This window comes from Callorhinus ursinus, unplaced genomic scaffold (assembly GCF_003265705.2).
Source record: "Callorhinus ursinus isolate GAN/ISIS: 27379988/994484 unplaced genomic scaffold, GSC_fseal_2.0 scaffold22, whole genome shotgun sequence".
Lineage (NCBI taxonomy): Eukaryota > Metazoa > Chordata > Mammalia > Carnivora > Otariidae > Callorhinus > Callorhinus ursinus.
Genome location: NW_027397084.1, coordinates 12,199,502 through 12,223,410, shown reverse-complemented (window position 1 = coordinate 12,223,410; position 23,909 = coordinate 12,199,502). Strand labels below are relative to the sequence as shown.

Sequence of the window (23,909 nt, the reverse complement as noted above, 5' to 3'; positions counted from 1 at the left end):
TGGCTGGGTGATAGACATTGGGGAGGGTATGTGCTACGGTGAGCGCTGTGAATTGTGCAAGACTGTTGAATCACAGATCTGTACTTCTGAAACAAATAACGCAACATATTTTAAGAAAAAAGGAAAAGAAGAAGATAACAGGAGAGGAAGAAAAGGGGAGTATGTCAGAGGGGGAGACGAACCATGAGAGATGATGGACTCTGAAAAACAAACTGAGGGTTCTAGAGGGGAGGGGGGGAGGGGGATGGGTTATCCTGGTGATGGGTATTGAGGAGGGCACGTTCTGCATGGAGCACTGGGTGTTATGAACAAACAATGAATCATGGAACACTGCACCAAAAACTAATGATGTAATATATGGTGATTAACATAACAATAAAAAATTTAAAAAAAAAGTGTACACAGAAAGAAGAATCAGAAAACAAAGAAATGAGAGATTAGTCAACCCACTTGCACCTCTACGAATGATGCTTCTAAAACCCTTTTATAAGAAGCTATTTAAAATGTCATTTAAAATGGTTATTTAAAGTGGAGAGAGGTATTATCAGTAAAGATTAATGAGAAAATTCAATACGGTGGTATGGGCACCAAGAGGACCCTACTACTGTTCAATTCAGAGACTTAAAACAAATGCACAGGGTCAAGGCCAATTACCTTCAGAGAATATACTGATGGCCTGGTTTTGTTACAGGCCCATAGGTGGGTTTTGGGTGTTTGTGGGGTTTTTTGTTGTTGTTGTTTTGTTTTTCGGTTTTTTGTGTTTTTTTCTACAAGAATGTCCTCATTTTATTGTGTTCCCATCATTTTAAAAAAAATGTTTAAGTTTGGCAGCTGTACAAACAAACTGCTTTTTAAAAACAGGTTTGTTCAAAAGAAATTTGAGTTTAAAAAATAAACTCAATATATGGGTTTCATTTAGGCTTTTAGCAAATTCTTCAAGTATATTTGGTCTTGTGAGACATAATGTTTTGTTTCGTTCTTTGAGATGCTGTTTCAAGGGGATTCTGACTCTAGTTCCTGAAAGATTCAGATGGTCAGGGATGAACATTCTGTGGAAGGGACAGTCCCCAAATTAGAGCTATGTTGCTTGCGCTGTCCATCAGAAGTAGTAAGTCCTGAAACCCACGTGCTTGAGCTAACCTGTAATAGCTTGGAACTGAAACGTATATTCAGTCACATTCTGGACTCCGGTAAGAGAAAAAGTAACAGGGCTCCTGGGTGACTCAGTTGGTTAAGCATCTGCCTTCAGCTCGGGTCATGATCTCAGGGTCCTGGGATCCAGCCCCATGTCAGTGGGCTCCCTGCTCAGCAGGGAGTCTGCTTGTCCCTCACCCTCTTCTCCTCCCCCTGCTGATGATCTCTCTCTCTCTCAAATAAATAAAATTTTAAAAAAAGAGAAAAAGTAAAGCTTCAAATTCTGAGAGCAAAATTATCTTGTGGACCTGAGATACAAAACTAATCAGGTAATATAAAAATTCAAGCTCAGCTAAGGTAATTCCCCATAGTATTTATATCATGAAAATAGGTACTTTTGCCATGTTGAAGTGTTACTGTGAAAGGACTCCACTGTTTAATAATTGAAGCTCTATAACTCAGCATCGCTAAAGGTGTAGAGAATCTCTGCAAATTCATACATGCCTCTTAAATCCTGAGTCAATTTATTATTAATTCAACTAAGACCATTAGAGAAACTCAGGTGTCTTTGAAAAGAAAGGTGTCCATATTACACTTTTGAATATACTTTTATTATGGGAACACAATTGTTTTCTTCAAAACCATCATAGTTTTTTCTAAATATTTCCTTTCCTTTCTTTTTTTTTTTTTTCTTTTTCGGTTCCATTAGAAACGGTTCAAATTCTTTGCTATGGGCCTCAAAATAAATGTCTAATTTGGAGGAAAAGGGGAACTCTTAATTAAAATATTTTAAAGAAAGGTACTAAGTTACATGTACTGAGTTAACTTAAGAATGAGCATGCCCATTAAAAAAAAAAAAAATGAAGAAAATCCCTCGTGGTGAGTCAGCATCCTCTACCATGTTGAGGATACAAAAAGCACTTGTATTTGTTAAACACTTACTGAAGGGAAAGTCTCAGACTCAAGGTATTAGTACATAAAGATTATTTAAATTGAGGTAGACTATCATATGGCACACCGGGACAGTGGTCTCCAAGATTTCTGGAGTATGCACCCATTAAAAAATAATTTGGGCACATACTTCCACTATATACATATTTATTTTTTTGTTTGTTGATTATCTTTTGCAAGTATTTCTGCACAAATATATCATGTAAAATATGCACCTAAATGGACACTGAAATGGTGAAAATAAAAATTATTACAGATTAATAATTTCTTCTGATGCCCTAATGGTTAACTGGACACCACCACTGAGCTGTGCTTACCCATTTTGAAACCACTGCAATAGGTATAATTTTAGCTACTCAAGCATAGTAGCTGACTTTTATGATACAACATTTTTTGAGCTTAACAGAGACTGGTAAACAATATCCAAGTTGAGAAGCCACCTTGCCCTAACACCAGAAAGACAGATGTGCTTGCAGAGACATTCTTTGATGCCCCTGTAATTTAAAAAAAAAAAAAACTGGCTAGAGAGGAAGTGAGGATGGATGAATGGCATTTATCTCCATGTGTAAGGTTAAATAATGGCACAGTCTTTATGGCTGGTCACACTCATTGGCCTCTTTTAATTCTGGCTTCAAGATTGTCTCCTCTGCCACAAAACCCCAGGGAAAGCAAAGAAGGGTAATACAAATCAATACCTTGCCAGTCCTATATGCATGTGCCTTGCCCTGTCCCTCGATCTCCCACTTAGGCCATATTCTTACCTCTTTCTTCCCTAAACCTCCAGCATCTGACCTTTGACAAATTCAGCAAGTTCGCTGTCTCAAAGACCTCACAGAAGTTTCTTTTCCTCGGATTTTCTTCAGAAAAGATAAACTATTTTATCTCCACTGTAAAACCACCTGGCTTAAACTAAATGAGTGAAGTTCGGGAAACACATTAGCATGAGCATATAAACATTTCCTCTTTGGAACAAGAGCTAAAGTGAAATAATACTCTGGTCCTTTCTGACGGTTCCCAAAGAGAGCTGCTCAGCTCAAGAAGTTGAGTTCAATAAAGAATAAGTTCAGCCCACCCAGGTGTTTTCCCTGTAGACACAATCCCGAGTAGAGCTTTAGGCTCTACAGGAAGTCTGGTTGCTGTCTGGCAGATGGGCCTTCTGGCAAAGGGCAAGGATCTCACACTGCAGAGAAGTCCAAAACAGGAATTTCCGTCATAAGCATCTGAATATATCTTGTGCTTTTTAAATTTTTCTTAATCAGTTCAGTAAATAACAGCATCACCCAGGCCAAATCTGCTTTCTTTTATTTAGGCAAAATAATGTTCTTCCAGCAAATGTCCCCATGTGGGTTGAAAACTTGGATTCTATTCCTTCTCACTGTCACACACTTCTGAGAGCAGTTTCCCCATGTTGAAGAAGCAGGTGCACTCAGGGGAAGCCACCAAGAGCTTTCAAGAGTGTCCATACTTTTTTTTTTTTTAAGATTTTATTTATTTATTTGAGAGACAGCGAAAACGAAAGAGGGAAAGGGAGAAGCAGACTCACTGCTGAGCAGAGAGCCCAGTGTGGGGCTTGATCCCAGGACCCTGAGATCATGACCTGAGCCAAAGACAGACACTTAACCGACTGAGCCACCCAGGTACCCCCAAGAGAAACTCCCTGGCTCCTTTCATTGCATTTATTCCCTTTGCCCTTATTTATACTTCCTGATTTCCTTTCTATTTCTTTTTTTTTCGTCAAATAACACTTCCTTTTTATTATTTATTTATTCATTTGAAGAGACAGAGAGAGAGAGCACAAGCTGGAGGGGCAGAGTGAGAGAGAATCTCAAGCAGACTCCACAGTGAGCATAGAGCCCAACGTGAGTCTCAATTTCATGACCCTGAGATCATGACCTGAACTGAAACCAAGAGTTGGATGCTTAACCGACTACACCATCCAGATAGCCCAACACTTACTTTTCTTGAAACAATAAATAAAACAAATAAGTTATGTATTAGAATGTGATAGTGCTGAGAAAAAAATAAGCATGAAGATGCATAGGGGAGTGTGCCAGAAAGTAGAGGTGGGAGCAAAACAGACTTAAATAAATTGGATAAGAAAGCCATCCAGGTGACTTTTAAGAAGAGACTTGAAGGAAGTAGGAAATAAGCCATGCAGGTATCTGAGGAAAATACTCCAAGAAGAGAGGCTAGCAAAAACCAAGACCCAAGGTTGGGAGAATATCTGTTTGAAGAAAAGAGTTTGGTGTGGCTGAGGATGAGTCATCTGGGGAAGAGCCATAGGAAGATGAGACAAGAGTGTTTGAGAAGAGGGGCCAGACTGGTGGGGCCATTTTAGCCACTATAAAGACTTTAGTTTTTATTCTGAGTGATAGGGGAAACTATTGGAATATCTGGAACAAAACAATAACATGATCTCACTATGCTTGGAAAGGATCATTCTGTGTGCTATATTAGGAACAGAAAACAGGAAATGATGAAACACAAATCAATAAATTAATTACTTACAGTGGGGAGAGGAAGGAAAAGCAGGAGGGATACTGGAGGAAAGGTACTTCTCCAAGTACACATTTTTATATAGCTTTGACTTTTGAAATCATGCTAATGTTTCATGTATTTGAAAAAAAAATTAAATTAACAACAATGGAAAGGGATCCTAAAAGTGAATATAAACAACAAGAACAACAAACTTAACCTAATCAGATATATAATTGACAACATAATCACACAAAGGAAAGGAAAGAAATTAATCCAGGTAATGTTTGAGGTTTAATTTAGATATCAAAAAATGCAGGAAATATCATGTACAACTCAAAGAATTTATAAAATTGAATATACCCTTATAATCATCTCCCAGCTCAAGGGACAGAATCTTACCTGTGCCCCAGAACCCTCATCCTCCCTTTCAGTCACCATATCCCCACCAAGGCTAATTGCTATTCTGAATTCTCACAGCATAGATTCATGTCACATGTGTTTTTTCTTAACTATAAATGGACTCAGACAGTACAAACTTTTTAAATGTTATATTCACAGAATTAATCCCTAGCGTTGTATGTAGTTGTAAATCCTTCACTGTGGGAGAAAGGAGATAAAAATACGAAGAGGGATGATAAGGAAGAACCCTGATTTGTTGAATATTAGGGAAAGCAATAAAAACATTTGTTTTTCATAGCTTTGTCTGCTGAAAACACCTAGAAGCAATGATACCCCAGAAGCAATAAACACATAAGGCACCTTGATTCCTTGATTCTTGTATGCCATTTTGATTCCTGTATGCCATCTTGATTCCTGTATGCCATTTACCCCTAAAACTAACCGAGAATGGGGAAATGACAGATTCCAAAGTTGAGTCAAGACAAATGCGAGATGATGCTAAAAATTACACATACATACATAACTAGGTGGGGTAGGGAGTACTTCTGAACTCCCTGACAGCAGAGTGCCAACTAAAAATAGAAGCAATATTAGAGTTAGAAAAATCACAACTTTGGAACCCTCACTATAATGAATGATTCAGGAAATAATCCTCAATGAATGCCAAAGCCATCAAGTGAAATCTTGTTTAGGAATAGGATATATGTAGTCTCAAAATATTTCCTCATAGATCACTTATTAATTGCAAAAAAAGAACAAAATACCTTTCCAATAGATAAATATGGTAGACACCACCTTAACCAAGTGATCAATGTTAACATCAACAATAAATGAACAAACTAAAATCATGTGCCTTCTGATGTGATACGATAAGAATATATCACTTATATTTCATTCTGGCCAAAAATAATAACCTGAATCTAATCATTAGGAAACAATCCAAAACACACTCAAATCAAAGGACTACAGAAAAAAATATTCTGTACTCTTCAAAATATCAGTGTCAGAAAAGACAAAGAAAAGCTGAGAAAATGTCCTATATAAAGGAAACTAAAAAAGCATCTAAATATAACACAGGAATCTGGATTGCATTCTGGATTGAAAAGAAACAATGCTATAAAGGACAGTGCACTGATTTCACACAAATCCAGGCAAGAAAGGATGAAGTTGGGACCAGGATACTACTTGTGGAAGAAGTCAATATAGAATATACGTTGGAAAACAGTATTGCATTTACGCTAAATTTCCTAAATTTGATAACTATAATGGGGTTATATAAGAAAATATTCTTATACTGAGACTATCCATGCTGAAGTATTCAGAGTTCAAATATTGTGATGTCCACAGCTTATTCTCAATTGGTTCCAAAAAAAAAAAAAAATGAACAAGAAGATGATGGCAGGTAGGTAGGTAGAGAGAGAGAGAGAGAGAAATAGAGATATAAAGCAAATGTGGTAAAATGTTAAATAATTGGTGAATCTGAATGAAGGGTATTTGGTATTCATTGTACTTTTCTTGGAACTTTTCTTCAGCTTTGATTTTCTTAATAAAAAGATAAAAATATGAAAAGAATATATATAAAAAATTTTAGTATAAAATATATTTATATTAATCTCACAAATAACAAATATCACTTTTCAATGTGCTTTAATGAATTCTTTGTTAGCCTGAAACGAAAATACAACTGAATTATCACTACTTTCTTATCCTGAATGTACAGACAGTTATTTGGCAATAGATACTAATCACACTGGCTTATTTTAACTCATTCGTTATGACACGATATTCTGGGAAAGGACAGGGGTGGAGAAATCTGAAGCTTTGCAAGACAACAAAAGTTTACACTTTAAAAAAAAAAAGAAAATACTCTACAGGGGGACAAGGGAGGAAGCAAGTAGAGTAGATACTGATTTTGTACTAAACCAGGCAAGAAAGCATGAGTTTGGGACCAGGATAGTAGCTATGGAGGAAGTGAGAAATGGGCAGACTGCATATTTCCTGAAACTAGAGACATGAGGAGGCTAATAAACTAGATGTGGAGTATGAGAAAGAAAGAGAAGTCAGTGGTTGTTCCAAAGCTCTAAACCTGAATAAGAAAATAAATTCTTGTGTAAGAACACTCGCTGGTAGACAGCTCCATACACAATGACCTCTTCAAAGGAAAGGAGAATGAGGGACTTCTGGGGTGTTGGTGAGGTTCTATTTCTTGATCTGGGAGGCAGCTATATGGTGACATCACTACAGATCCTATCGACATTAAAAGAATAATAAAGGAATATTATGGATAACTATATATCCGCAAGTTTGATAGTCTAGATTAAATGGACTAATTCCTAGAAAGACAATTTTCCAAAATTTACGTAAAAAGAAATAGACAATCTGAATAGGCCTATATCTATTAAAGGAATTTAGTCATTAATAACTTTCCAAAACAGAAAGCACCAGGCCCAGGTACATTCACTAATGAATTCTATGAAACATGTAAAGAAGAAATTATACCAATTCTTTACAACCTCTTTCAGAAGATAGAAGCAGAGGGAGTACTTCCTAAGTCAGTCTATGAAGCAAAAATTATGTTAATACCAAAACTAGATAAAGAAATTGTCAAAAGAAAGAAAGAGAGAGAGAGAGAAAGGGAGGGAGGGAAAGAGAGAGGGAGGGAGGAAAAGAACTGCAGACCAATATCTCTCTTGCATACAGATGCAAGAATCCTCAATGAAATATTAGCAAAATAACTCTAACATGTGTAAAAAGAATTATACACCAAGTGGGATTTATCCCAGGTATGCAAGGCTAGTTTAACATCCAAAATCACTTAATGTAATCCATCATATCAATAGGCTTAAAAAGAAAAATTACATGATCAATACATGCAGAAAAAGCATTTGACAAAATCCAACCCCCAGTCATGATAAAAACTCTCAATAAGCTAGGAATAGAGGAGAATTTCCTCAACTTGATAAAGAATATCTACAAAAAAAAAAACAAAAAACAAAAAAACAACCTACAGCTAACATCATACTTAATGGTGAGAAATTCAGTTTTCCCACTTAGTACAAGGTATGAGGTAAGGATATCCTTTCTAACCATGCCTTTTTGACATTGTACTGGAAGTTCTAGCTAATGCAAATAGAGAAGAAAAGGAAATAAAAGGTATGCAGATTGGGAAGGAAAAAATAAAACCGTCTTTGTTCACAGGTGTTGTCTATATAGGAAATCAGAAAGAATCAACCAAAAAAAAAAAAATTCTGGCACCAATAAGCAATTATAGCAAGGTGGCAGGATACAAGATTAATATATAAATATCAATTGCTTTCTTATATACCAGCAATGAACAAGTAGAATTTGAAATTAAAAACACAATACTATTTACATTAGCAACCCCATAAATGAGATACATATGTATAAATCTAACAAAATATATATAAGATCTATATGAGAAAAACTACAAATTTTGATAAAATTCAAGAACTAAATACATGGAGAGATACTCTATGCTCATAGAAGGAAGACTCAATATTGTCAAGAGGTCAGTTCTTGCAAACGTGATCTATAGATTCAATGTAATCTCAATCAACATCCAAGAAAGTGTCCCCAGTCACTGATCCGCCGCCGAGGACTCAGCAGCCTCCCCCTTGAGCCCCCTCACTTCCGGACGCTCGGTCCCTCCCGCCCGCCTTCTCCCGCCGCGGCCTTCCGCAGGCCGTTTCCACCGAGGAAAAGGAATCGTAACGTATGTCCGCTATCCAGAACCTCCACTCTTTCGACCCCTTTGCTGATGCAAGTAAGGGTGATGAGCTGCTTCCTGCTGGCACTGAGGATTATATCCATACGAGAATTCGACAGAGAAACGGCAGGAAGACCCTTACTAATGTCCAAGGGATCGCTGATGATAACGATAAAAAGAAACTAGTGAAGGCGTTTAAGAAGAAATTTGCCTGCAATGGTACTGTAATTGAGCATCCAGAATATGGAGAAGTAATTCAGCTACAGGGTGACCAGCGCAAGAACATATGCCAGTTCCTGGTAGACACTGGACTGGCTAAGGACGACCAGCTGAAGGTTCATGGGTTTTAAGTGCTTTGGGCTCACTGAAGCTTAAGTGAGGATTTCCTAGCAATGAGTAGAATTTCCCTTCTGTCCCTTGTCACAGTTTAAAAACCTCACAGCTTGTATAATGTAACCATTTGGGGTCTGCTTTTAACTTGGACTAGTGTAACTCCTTCATGCCATAAACTGAAAAGAGCCATAAAAAAAAAAAAAATCCAAGAAAGTGATTTTGTAGACATCAGCAAATTCCAAAGTTCAGATGGAGATGCAAAGACCCAGAATAGCCAACATAATATCGAAGAAGAAAGTTGGAGGACTGACACTACCTGACTTCAAGACTGACTATAAGGCTATAGTAACCAATCAGTATGGTATTGGTGAAAGACTAGACAAATAGCTCAATATAACAGGATAAAGAGCCCAGAAAGAGACCCATATAAATACAGCCAACTGAGCTTCAACAAAGGAGCAAAGGCAATAGAGCAAAGATGGTCTTCTCAACAAATGGTGTTAACAGCTAGACATCAACATGAAAATAAACAAAAAATAAATCCAACACAGACCTTGCACCCTTCACAAAAATGAACGCAAAATGAATCATAGACCTAAATGTAGAACTCAAACCTACAAAAAACTCCTACACAATAACACAGGAGAAAATATAAATGACCTTAAGTATGGCCATGAGTTTTTAAGTACAATACCAAAGACATGATCCATGAAAGAAATAATTAGTAGGCCTGACAATTAAAAATAAAACTTCTGATCTGCAAAAGACAATGTCAAGGAGATGAGAGGCCATAGACTGAAAGAAAATATTTGCAAAAGACACATCTGCCAAAGTACTGTTATTCAAAATATACAAAGAACACTTAAAACTCAACAATAAGAAAACAAACAACCTGATTTTTGTTATTGAAAATAATGCTGCAATAAACATAGGAGTGCATATATTCTTTTGAATTAGTGTTTTCATTTTCTTTGGGTAAATACCAAGTAGTGGAATTACTGGATCATATGGTATTTCTATTTTTAATATTTTGAGGAACCCCCATACTATTTTCGACAGTGGCAGCACCAATTTACATTCCCAGCAGTGCACAAGGGTTCCTTTTTCTCCACATCCTCACCAACACTTGTTATTTCTTGTCTTTTTGATTCTAACCATTCTGACAGGTGTAAGGTAATATCTCATTGTGGTTTTGAGTTGCATTTGTGAAATCAGTCAGACAGAGAAAGACAAATACTAAATGATTTCACGTCTATGTGGAATCTAAAAAACATGGGGCGCCTGGGTGGCTCAGTCATTAATCGGCTGCCTTCGGCTCAGGTCGTGATAAAAAACAAAACAAATGAATGAACAAAAAGGCGAAAGAGACCCACAAACACAGAGAACAAACTGATGGTTGCCAGAGGGGAGGGTGGTTGGGGGATGGGCAAAGTGGGTGAAAATGAGTGGGAGAAACAGGCTTCCGGTTAAGGAACGAATAAGTTACAGAGAGAAAAGGTACAGCATAAGGAATATACTCAGTGGTATTATAATAGCATTGTATGGTAACAGATGGCAGCCCCACTTCTGGTGAACATAGCACAGCATATAAACTTGTTGAATAATTAGGCTGTACACCTGACACTAATGTAACATTGTGGGTCAACTATATAACAATAAAAAAAAAGTCTATACAAAAAACTGCATACACATGTTTATAGCAGCTTTACTCATTATCACCAAAACTTGGAAGCAACAAAGATGTCCTTCAGTAGATGAATAAACTATGGTACACCCAGACAATGGAATATATTCAGTGCTAAAAAGGACTGAACTAGCAAGCCATGAAGAAACATAGAGGAAATTTAAATGTATTTTACAAAGTGAAAGAAGCCAATCTGAAAAGTTTATATACTGTATGATTCCAACTATATGACATTCTGGAAAATGCAAACTTATGGAGATAGTAAAAAGATCTGTGATGCCCAGGGGTTGATAAAAGAGGAGGAGATGAACAGATAGAAAACGGAGGCTTTTAAGGGCAGTGAAAATACTTTGTATGACATAATAATGATTGATACACTCATTATATATTTGTCCAAACCCCTAGAATGTACCACACGAAGAGTGAACCCTTAGGTAACCCTATGGACTTTGGGTCATTACAATGTGTCCATTAGATTTATCAATTTTAACAAAGGTACCACTCTGGTGAAGGATGTTAATAATGGGAGAGGCTATGGTTGTGTGAAGGCCGTGGGTCTGTGGGAAATCTCTGTATCTTCCCCTCAATTTTGCTGTGAGCCTTAAAGTGCTCTAAAAAAATAAAGCCTTCATAATTTTTAAGAAATGGTTAAATAACCTCTCACAAGGCCATACACCAAGTAAATGACAGATCTAGAACTCAAATCCAGGCCTCTCTGGCACTGTGATCTTAACCATTATCCTACAATGCTTCTCAGAGTTATTATGCCTCTCAGAGATGCCACTTGGAACAGAACCTGTAATGCTGGAATCTGGAGAGAGGAGGGAATAGGGATGAAACCCTCAGTAAACCGGGCCATGTCCTTCAGCTATCCATTTAAGGAACTCGCATTTGGAGCTCAGGATTTACTAACAATGAAAAGTCTCGCATGGATGCAATTCCTAGTCAATAGCTATCTACAGGATAAGTACAGTGGATTTAAAATCAGATCTACGCAAACAATGAATCATGGAACACTACATCAAAAAAATAAAAATAAAAATAAAAATAAATAAAAAATAAAATCAGATCTATCCAGGCTACTGCATCTTCAAGAAGTAAGTATTTGCTACAGAGTCTGAACACATTTCTAGAGTAACTTCTGGCATCATCTTAAAGAAGCTTCAAGTCTTAACATGTAACATTTATATAGAAAATAAGTAAGGCAAAGACAAAATTTTACAGAAATTCACAATGGCTGAACTTCTGTAATAGAAATTCACTGTTCAACTGCCCCCTCGGCTCTGAGATAAAAAGGCTTTTTCAATAACCAGGATATATTGGCAACAGTTACAGCTGTGCTATCCTGGGGGAATAAACTGAAAAGGCAATGAAAATGGATTAATCTTCCCAATTTGAGAAATTCTAGAAGAAAAAATGCCTGAGTTTGCAAGGCAAAGAGTACTTTTCTCTCCTTCTTAGCCAAATAAAAAAGGTTCTCAGCTATTGTACATGTACAAATATCCACCTTCTAGAAGGTACAGAAAAACAATCAAGACACTCAGGAATGCATTCATGGTAGATTAGATAATCCTCTTCTCCCTGTCTTATTTCACTTACATCTAGGTAATGTGACCCTGATTGCATGAGCAATGCCTCACAAATAAATGCTACAGGAACATTCAGTACCCATTTATTATTCCATCATCATAGGCTTGACACACCCAACAGTAAACGTAATTACGTGCAGCACCATAAACAGCAGTGTTATTTCCAGTTAGTGCTGTGGGTAACTCTTAACTTTCAAAAGACAGTATGGGGGGAAAAAAAACAGATAACGAAACTTTAAATTGGAGTGCAAAGTTTCACCTGAAGAATGTAGGAATGTTCGGATGCCCGGTTAGGAAAGAGAGAAGGGAAGGGGGGCAGAGAGAGAGAGAGAGAAAGTTCAAGGAAGGACAAACGGATGAAAGTGAGAACTGTGACTCCTATATTGTGTAATCCCAGTGCATAACTAAGAACATGTTAAGAAGTTAGAACTGCATTTTCAAATGTACTTCAAGATCAAATCATTCAAATCACGATACCTTTTTACATTCCCAAGCTCTTCCTACTTAACATTCTTACAAAATTTTAAAGTTTATAATCTCAACTCTAGTCTTAAGAAATAGCTACAGCTTAAACACAAAACCATTCTTCAAATTCATAAAGCTCACTCCAACCTACAATTTACATACATTATTTTTTATTATATAAAATCAGAGTAAAATCAACTTTTCCTGGAGCAAATCCAAATTTGAGCATGCATCAGTCCACAGCTGATTTAACATCTGCATAAAGACGTACACAGCTTTGTTGATGTCAAAGGTGTGACATGGTGACAATAACAAGGAATTTCACTAACAATGCCAGAGAACTCACAGCACATTCAAGTCCAAGGTACCAGCTGCACACAGACTCTGGTGCCATGTGTCAAACTAGCAGATGTCAAGAAAGCAGTGGTTATAACGGCAAGGTCAGTGTCAGCCAATAGAACTCATTGACAAAAGCTTGCCTGTGTCAGCTGCTGATATTGATGAGCGGCAAAGATGACAAGGCATTGCGCAATTATACCCTCCTTACTCCCTGCTTCCCCGACAACACTGGACTACAAATAGCAGTGCATCTGTTATCCCAATCCCATCTGAATATATTTACCTATCTCGACCTTAGCAGTGTTCCCTGAAAATTGAGGGAAGCCCTAGTTTTAAGGTTAATGAAAGCGTCTAATTTGACAGTTATAAAAATGTCAAAATGTCACTCTTTCAAGTGATATGAAGGTATGTATGTGTGTATGTATGTTTATGTGCATATGTATATGAACAAGTATATGTATATACCACAGGCCAGGATTGACAGAAATGCCTTCAGATTGAAAGCCTTAGGGAAAAAACTCAAATCTACAATGGCATCTACATTAAACTAAGTGGCACTCACAAGTCAAGTCAAGCAATTTTACTGGGTGTTATCTATGCTGGGGATTAAGGGAATAAAAATGAAAAGTCTGCTCCTGCTCTCACTTGAATTCATAGCATTGTGAGAGAAAGAGATAGACAAACACAAAATATTACACAAGGAGTAACTGCTATGTTAATCAGCACACGGGAAAAAAATGCTATGCCAACCCATAGATGGGAAGAAGATATTTGCAATACCTAAAATCAAAAAAGGTTTTGTAAGTCAAAAATACATTTTAAGTTCTCTGCAAATCAGCTTTTAAAAATGGAATAATTAGCAAATTATAGGAGCAGGAAATTCACAGAACAAGAAACATGAATGCCAGAAACAAAACATAAAAAGACATTCATTCTTACTAGTAATCAGGAAAAAGCAAACTAAAACCATAATGAAACATAATTTCCTACCCACTAAATTGGCAATACTAATTGCTGGCAAGGTAATGTCACATGTAGCTACAAGGAGAGTAAATTGGTAAACCCAGTTTGGAGAGCAATCTGGCAATATCCCGGAAAAGCAGAACATAAGTATACTCCATAACCTAGCAATCCCGTCCCTAGGTATATACCCTAGAGAAACTCTGGCACCTGGCCCAAGAAATCATGTACATAAATATTTTCCTGATGCTTAACATGAGAGGAAAAGAAGAAAATAATCGAAATACCCATCGATTTAAGAATAAAAATGAGACATCTCTCCAGTGAAATAGCACAAAGGAATAAGTTACCTAAATTATACCTAGCAACATAACTATAGCTTAGAAACATAATATTGTAAAAATAAACAAATTAAAAATTACTACCATTATATAATTCATGTCATATTTTAATGCAAAACCAATTACATATAATTATATAGATCATATGCAATATTAGTATAGCATGCTTATGAGAATTATAAACACTAAATCCAGGAAAGTAAACTCTGGGCAGGAGTGAGAAGAATAAGGTAGAATGGCGTCGACAAGAAGTTTCTATTAATCCTGAAAGTCCATTATTTCTCTTTGTCACATGTCTGAACTACATTAACATACTAATAATAAGCTCAAAAACGCAGAACAGGAGCAGTTCTGCTTCAAGATAAATAACACTGAAATCAAAATGAATAAAATTATTGTGGATCATTATGGGTATCAAAAAAGCTGTCATGGAGAAGTAGAGTATCTTAAAATTTCTTATAAAAATATTTTGACCCAAACACTGATGTAGAGTTTCCACTACTTTGTACTCATTTGTTTGTAACTGAAACTCTGAACACAGATGTTAATATCAAATGCTCTATGTAATTTTCACAAGCATGGAAGGTTCTCCTTTTCGCTGCTACCAGTGAAGATCTGGAGTGTTTTAGGATTATGAAGACAGCACCTCCCCCAGGATCCTCCTCCTCAAAATTAAACTGCTGGACAGCAACTCATGTTCAGGATGAATCTTTCCTGTGATACTAAGCGATGCTTGATCACACCAGTGGGTAGTCAAGGAGAGATGCTTAGAGAAAGAGAGATTTTATCTGTCCATTGACTCTTCCATTCAGTGGTTCATGAACGCAGTCAACAAGTATTTATTGAGCACGTACTGTATTCTAGGCACTGTGGTGAGCAAATGGAGAGAGATGAATTAGACATAATCCTTGCTTACAGGAAGCTCCCAGCGAAACTAATGAATAAAGGAGGCCACCACAGAGTGACACGTCAGTGCCAGAGGGGAACGGGGTGGTGGTGAGGCTGATCCCAAAAATAAAATAAGATAAAACAGCCCTTCATTTGAGTCTTAGAGGGCACTTCAGATGGAATCATAAAATCATGAATCTTATAGTTGGACTACAGCTCATTTGCAACAGATTCTGTGAGATCAGGGAAAGCTGGGCATAAAAGAAGAATAAATGTTCTTTCACCCCGTGGGGATGACTGGTGTGAAAGAAGCCTTCAAGAATAATCGGTCTGGCTCAAGTTAAAGAAAAAGGATACTTTCAAAGTTTCTTCCGGTTCTTTGGGTAGTGTGTGTGTGTGTGTATGTGTGTGTGTGTGTGTGTGTGTGTGTGTGTGTATTTATATATAAATTTTTTCTCAGACCAAAATTTATATATCTATCTATAGAGATAGATAGGTAGATATTTAACAGTTAATAAAACGGACTTAATCTGACTTGATTGTAAAGTCAGAATATAAATACATTAAAAATATAAATTTAAAATATAAATATAAAAATTACAAATTTTTTCCTGAGAAAGTCTGAGCCCCAAGAAAGGCCAGGGCAGGAAGAAGGTTAAACAAAGAATGTACTAGGTGGTCTGCATAATAAAGTGAAGAGAATTTTCAGCCTTCCAATCTAAAGAAGGTAAGGAAGCAGACACTCTGGGGAAGGGTATGTCAGGGCTCTAGATTAATGAGGACCAAGCAGAAGAAGGCTGTGGGAAGGGGCACTGGAATTACAGGGGTTAGGAATTATAACAAGGCAGGTGGCCAGAGCCCAAGTGAAAAAGCCCCACAGCTGGTGATGGCAGAGAAACTTCTAAGAACAGGATGTCTACTACTCAGTATTAAGTTACCTGCCATCCTGTGTTGTGCTATATAATCCACCTCCTCGAACTTTCTAACCTTCTGTAAAAGTCAACTGCATACAACAGCTGTGTGTTAGCATTATTTGGAGGAACGCAGTCAGAGGGACCATTTCTAATGGGATTAAACAATGTGAAAAGAGGACGTGTGCCTCTTTTGGTGGGATGGTTGAGGGTCTGTGAAAGGAGGTATGGGGAGCAAGAGGTTCTATGAACCAGGTCACATGCCTTTGATGAATCTTTTCAATGATCCTGCATGCTCCAGACTTCCTGCAATATGGCTGAAGGAGAATCAAGTCTACTTATTTGGAAACTAAAGGTAAAGATGATATTTCAGAGCTGGAGTACTTTTGAATATCCAAGATATCTCAGCTGCTCTACTTATTATATGCATATATATGCAAAAGGCTATACTGATAAACCCCAATTTGCAGTGGTTTACAGTGGTTTTCTCTGGATAATAACAGCATGGGAGAGTGTAAGTATCTTCTTTCTTCCTTTTGTTGGTTTGTTCTTTTTTTTTCTTATATCTAGTTTCCAAAAAATATTCCATAAAGCTTAGAAGGAAACAACAAAAAGAAAACCTATCATTAAAATAGAGAGCAAACCCAATCATTTTAAACTTTTCCTGCCCATCATGAATTGAAGAAAACGTACCCCTCCCCCCACCGAATAAAAGCATCCTTCCCATGCTTGCATTAAAAAGGTAGTTTTAGGAACACTTTCAACTAAAACAGATTCACCAATAAGATATTGAGAATTACCTGCTAGAAGCGTTTGCATTTTTAAATTTTAGCAGTATCCAGTATAAAACATGGTATGAGCTAAAACTCCATTTACTAGAGCACGCTTCAGTATGTTAGCATGCCTACTTAAATTTGAATTTCAGGTAAATACCAATTAAGTTCTCAGTATAATTATGTCCCAACAAACATTTAGTATGAATAATATTTTTAGTGTAAGTATGGTCCAACTATTTCATTTGCCATGCTTATATATACTAACAAAATTATTCGTCATTTATCTGAAATTCAAATCCAACTGGGCTTCTTGTACTTCTACCTGCTAAATCCAGCCACACTATTTCTATGCCTTCTGCCAAGACTATAACAAGTGCTTGAGCACTACTTACCACCTGGGTGGTATTTTATGAGCACACAAATTCTGAGGGAGAGAATAGAGAAAATGACTTGATTACAAGTCCATTTTCAAGCACTCCTCACCGAATCTGTGAAAGTCAGGAGGCGTGTGTGTCTCAAGGCCACAGCTTTGATACAACAAAGAACTGCCCCCCCCCCCGCACCTGTCAGCAGCCTTAAATGGAGCCAGTTGAAACATTTCTGCCAAAATGGCAGTAGGTCATGTGGGCATACAACCTTTTCAGGTCATGATTGCATTTTTTTCTGGTGAGCTGCTGAGTGCATATGAGAGCAACCTAAGACCACAGCCAAGTGGATTCCAGATAGAGAAAACTGTTCATTTTGACCCACGTGGAAAGCTATGTTCTCATTAATGAAAAAAATGTTCCATAACCCTCAATAATAGCTTAAATAATCCAACTATATGTCTGGGAGGAAAACATATGTCCCAGGCCGTGTATTTCGAAGACAAATGCCCTTGATTGAGCTTCATCCATCTGCTCCTTGAAGCATTTGCTCGCTTGCAAACTTAAATGCCGTGCCAAGATCCACTGGTGTTCAAAGTCCAGGTGGCCATCAGCTCACTTTTTCATCAGTTTTTCAGCTCTTAACATAGTCCACTTTGTAGAGATTCACCAGGAATGGTCTAAATCAGGGATCGACAACTAAGGTCCACAGACCAATTCTGACCTGCCACGGATTTTGGAAAATGAAGTTTCATTGGAACACAGTTGCACTTACCCATCTACATGTTGTCTTTCACTGTAACCACAGGGTGGAGTGGTTATAGCCTCTCCTATTGACTACCTGGCGCTTTCCATGAAAGATTCGCCAACCTCTGGTCTAAACGGACAATTACAAACAATCAAGAGGACTGATCATTGTCCCAGGGCTGATTCGGATATGTTCGGGATAGTATCACAGCCTGGATAATTCAGGCTTGGTATAGCAGAGAGAGATACAGTCTGAAAAATGATGTGTGTAAATATGGCTAATGCAAAAGGTATTCTCAGCAGATCATGAACTTCAGGCTTCTGCTCCTGGTAGATATAAGAGGAAGGCAGTAGTTATTCGGTTGCTACAAGAATACAGGTTAATGATTCAGTTTGATTTTCTTTTTCCTTTTATCTTTTAAAACTAAAAAACTGATAAGTTCTAGCCTTTGACAAATCCCACCCTCAGCCCCAGAAAATCGGAGGTTAAGTCAAGCCTAGAAACAATACCCACCGGTCCCAATGATGAGTATAGTTTGACCTCATTTGGGGAATAGAGAAGATGCACATTTTTCACGCAGAGCTATATTAGATGAAACGGTATTCAGGCTTCGATCTTGGCAATACCTCCAGGACGCTATGCAAAATGTATTCTTTGATGCTTGGAAAAGACCACCTAGAGACAATCTATTGGGCTGTTCTTCGTTTCCAGCAGGAAATCTTGCAAACATCGGCTACAGACACGCCTTATTTCAGAAAATGTGTGTGTTACATTGCATTTCTATTAATTAAATCCCACTTGCAGTGCCCTAGAGATGTTTTCCTTCAAAAACCTGGTCCAATAGACTTTCCAAATTATAGATCCAAAATACCTCCACTGCAGCTTTAGAGGGAGGAGCAGTGAAGGTACCAAATGCTGTTCTGTTTAGGCGAAGGCTTAAACTGAGTAGAAACACACATTGTCCACATATTGCAGGTAGCTGCACATTCAGTACCTGATTTTCAGTGAAATTTATGATTATTTGGAGGTGGCTTTGGGAAGGCTAATGGAAATTATAGTGACGGACCTTTGGTTTCTCCACCCTAAATCACCCCTTGGTCCCTCCATTCATTATAAGCTCATGGAGGGAGGAGGGGGTGGGTGGTTGCTAGGAGGGAAGGGCTTCTTTGGAGAGGTCAGAATTGTATCATTCTGATGCTCACCAGAGCAAGAGGCTTTAGTAGGCTAAAAATCAGTGAAATAATTTACCTTATTTTTGAACAACATTCTTTTATTTATTTATATATATATTTTTAAGTAAGCTCCACAACCAGCATGGAGCCCAGTGCAGGGCTTGAACTCACAATCCTGAGATCAAGACCTGAGCTGAGATCAAGAGTCAGACGCTCAACTGACTGAGCCACCCAGGCGCCCCAGGAACAACATTCTTAACTGGGATCCAAGTTAATTTCTTCAGGCCCTTTGTACCCTTGGTCAGCCATAAAGAAATATAAAATGGTTCAGTATGATGAAATAGACATATTCAAACTTCCTCTTTTAAGTGTAGTGAAACTTGAGGGACCAACGCAAGTCTGGGGTGGGCTCTGTGGACTGACCTCTGGGGATATTACCTGACAAACTCTAGAGAAGTACCTTTGAGGCAGCAGTTTTGGTGTTGGGTTCTCAGAGTCACTGGGAAAACTGCCTGAATAGCAGGGGAGACCAGCAAGCCATAAGAAATAAAAGAGGAAACACTCTGTGAGATGTCTCTGAAGTGGTAACTTGCATTCTGACTATGGACCCATAGAAGAAGTGGTCAGGAAAAATACCGCTCTCACTTTTTTTGAAACATTTACAGTCTAGAAGCACATACGATAGAACCTCTAAATATTACAGTAACTAATAATAACCACTCATATTTATCAAGTAAATGGTATGTGCTAGCAACATGGTAGGGATTTTCAACATTTACCAGACTTCTAATAACAATTCTATTTATAACTGTCACATAATTAGAAGTTGCTTTAAAGAATTCAACCAAATTGGTAAAAGTTTCAAATGTGCTTATTAAAATTCCACAAGCCAATCACAAATCCATCTGCACACAGTAGACAAAAAAGTAAGGACAAATAAGCATAAATCACCTTGAAAAAAAAATTTCAGTAAGAGGCACATAGGTATTTCTCTGATTATTATTCAGGGGCTTAGGAAAAAATTTTTTTTCAAGTTAATATAGCAGCTGTGCTTTTGCAAATGAAGAAGTCAGAAAATTTGAAATTGATGAGCAAATTTAAGAATTTCAGTAAGTTCCATTTATTGGCTGTTATACTGTGCACCAGGTGTTTTACAGCAAGTTTTCTAATTCCTCCCAGCCCTGCAGGCTCTATAGTAGTATAGAGAAGGAAACTGAATACTTGCCCCAAGTATTATTACTAACAAATGACATTGTTGGCCTTTGCGCTCAAGACTGATGTCCCCAAGGTTGGACTCATCCGTTGATGTGACTCTACTTCCCCAGCCCTATGAATGCTTTATAGCATGCAGAAGTTTCCAGTATGAACACTGGAACAAAGAGACATACTCATTAATTGGCATGAATTAGGCCTAACCCAGCCTACTTTCACTTATGTGCAAACTTCTTCACCCCAAAATATCAAAAGTATTCATCTTTCAGGAAGACAACTGAACTAAGATAGCTGCACAGTGATCAAAAGGAATGTGTTTTTTTAAAGTGAGAACATGAGAGCCAACAGAAAAAAAGCATGTTATGGCTTTGATTTCATTTTTCCTCAAGAAAGAAAAGCAATCCCATGCCCATTCACCTCCCAAACCAAGTCCGGAGGCTTGTGGTGATTAGCAACAGAATTCTCCCATTCTGATTCAATTCACACATCTGCAAAGTGTAAGCAGATCCCAGAGCTGAGCACTCAGCACAACTATAAAATCAATTATGTTTTCCACCCATCACAGCAGACACATCCTAGGAGCCATTTATCAATAGCGCTTCAAAAAAAAAAAAAAAAAAAAACTTATCAACTTCAAACCAACAAGATAAGAAACTTGGTGGAGATTTAGATTTTAAAACTGCTGAGAAAGTCTGGCTCAAAAGCCAAAGGAATATTTGTGAGGAAGTAAACTTTGGTTGGTTTAGCACAGATTAAAAATGTGAATTCATGAATACTACTAGTCCATTTATTGCCAGCTTGTAAAAATTTTTCAATGTAAACTGTGGTTAATTCATATCTGACAGCAAGCCTGAAAATAAGTAATTTAATATAAGTTGTAAGTGAACCCAGATGCATCTACATTTAGTTGTGTCTCTGCTAGAAGAATTTAAAATTCACACTCTCGTGAAAATTTGCGACTCAAATTGTATTTTGAATAACAAAGATTGACAATAATTTTAGATCTGTAACCTGTCCTCCAGGCCAGTGGTTCTTAAAGTCGGCTCTGGACCAGCTGCAAGGCGTCATGCAAATTCTCAGCCCATTCTCAAAAACTCTAGGCGTGCAGCCCAGCAATCAATGTTTTAACAAATTTTTAGGAAATTTTTAACTTTGAGAATCACTATTCTAGGACCCACGAACTTGGTGAATTGGTTCAAATACATGCTTTTAGAACTAACCAGAGAAGAAGTAAACTACAGCAATTCTCAACTTATAGAAACTAAGTTTACTTGCAAACTACTTTGTTGTTGTTTTTCCATAAAAATGGACTAAAATTCTCAGTCAAATCCACAAAGCCAATTTAACTTCTAAAATTAGAGCTATCATACTGAAAATTCAATTTAATAGGTATTTGTAATGGAATGTCCTTCCAGAAGTAACAATGCAAAGCAGAAAGCTGACACACGAGGAAGGAGCGATTTACTACTGCAAAAGGCACTCCAAGTCCACTCCCACAGTCCTCCTACCCCTACTTCTGAGCCAAATGTAATCCAAGAGGAAGACAGATCAGAAATTAGGCAAGGTTGCAGGGAGCCGTTGCAGAGACTGAGTTCCCTCCAGCAGAAGAAGGGAGGGGATGATGACCGCTGCCATTGGACCACGGATAATGTGCGGCAAGTTTGAGGGGGGGATGCCAAAAATCTGAGATTTCAAGGCTCCTGGTGTCCACCACAAGCTGACAAATCAACAGAAGAAAACAGAATGTTTGGAAAGCATCTATTTGTATCTATGAGTTGTTAGACATTTGTAAGCAGAGAGGAATGAAATCCATCACTCAGTACACTTACACGAAATATTCACAGAGGGATGGAGATCATGATTATTACTTCTGATGACCGATTTAGACAAGACTTTGTTTCTGCTCTGCTTAAAACTTCTCAAACAATATCACAGTGGCATCTCAGTGTAAACTGCAGTATGCTTTAAGCAGCAGAATTCTAGAAAACTCTGAAACACAATTACTAACAATGGAACTAACCATACACAGTGACTCATTTCATTTGGAATTTGGCAGAATTTAGGTAACCAGAACTAGTTTAATGCTTAAGCAGAAAATACAGATGCCTAAGTCATGGGATTTAAATTTAGTGGGAGGGTCTCCCTGCTCCCAACTGATAACATATGGCTCATGAAGTCAGATGAATGTTATCTACAAAGAAGTCACCTTGGGGGGATCCATATGTTTATTTAATGTTTCTGCCAGTCTTCAAAATATTTTTGAAATCTCTTTTACAATTAACTTAAAAATTAATTTATAAACAGAAAACTGGTTTCTTGGCCTTAAAGTTACACTTTTTTTTTTTTAATCCTAAACAGGTTGCCTCATCATGACTTGGACTCTTCCTAAAAATAAAATCCACTACTGAAAGAATGATTTATCATGGAATCAAAAGATTAGGGTTCTGGGGTGCCTGGATGGCTCAGATGGTTAAGCATCTGCCTTCAGCTCAGGTCGGGATCTCCAGGTCCTGGGATGGAGCCCCACATCGGGCTCCCGGCTCAGTGGGAAGTCTGCTTCTCCCTCTCCCTCTGCATCTCCCTCTGCTTGTGCTCTCTTTGTCTGTCTCTCTCTCTCTCTCAAAATGAATAAATAAAATCTTTTTTAAAAAAAAAGATTAGGGTTCTGTCTACAAAGAAAATGGAGGAAGAATTTTTCCCAAGGACATTTCTGAAGTTAGAAATATTATGCAAATGTGATTGTACCCCATGGAGGTGACAACTTTGATAGAAACAGCATTCATGCATGTTTAAGTTTGTCATGTTTGTTAAAACATACACCACTATTACAGCAAAAAAAAAGGTCTTGCCCATAAGATGATACAGTGCTTGAAATTCTATTATTATAAATTTATTAATTTTTATAAATAATTTCTCTTTCTATTTTAAGATGCAAATACCTAGGAGAGAAATAATACATTAAGCCACCTACAATTTGTAGCAGTGGTTCGTAATTCTATCCAAAGTGTTCATCTTAATTCCATTGAAGAGATCCATGGATAGAATCCAAGCTATGCATTATGGGGAAAATATTACATTTTGTTTTCATCAAGGTCTAAGTGCAGTTCCTTCGATTTTGAATGCAATTGATCAAACACTGTAGAATTTGCACTACCTGTGATCTGAATACCTATAAAAATTATAGGTATTTTTATATCACAAGTATTAGAGATTTAGCAAAGTATCACTGATCACTACTTTGAAATTATAATGGTTATTAGACCTATCTCCAAATCTTGTTATTTAATGAAGAAGCACATATTACTGTATCACAATCTCTAAAAATATTTTGATGCCTGTATTTCAATATAACTCGTATCCTTTATTGTATGTAGTTTATAGTATGCATGTGAAAACAATATGCTAAGAAGGGGACCATCAGCTTCCTCAAACTGACA

The 23,909-nt window shown here is 37.4% G+C and overlaps 1 protein-coding gene and 1 pseudogene across 8 annotated transcripts in view; one reads left to right on the top strand and one right to left on the bottom strand.

The window, feature by feature from the left end:
- MLIP (muscular LMNA interacting protein) overlaps positions 1-23,909 on the bottom strand; it is a 252,003-nt gene that overhangs the window by 162,616 nt on the left and 65,478 nt on the right. The gene's annotated exons all lie outside the window — the stretch shown is intronic.
- On the top strand, positions 8,604-9,218 carry LOC112837956 (eukaryotic translation initiation factor 1 pseudogene; annotated as a pseudogene).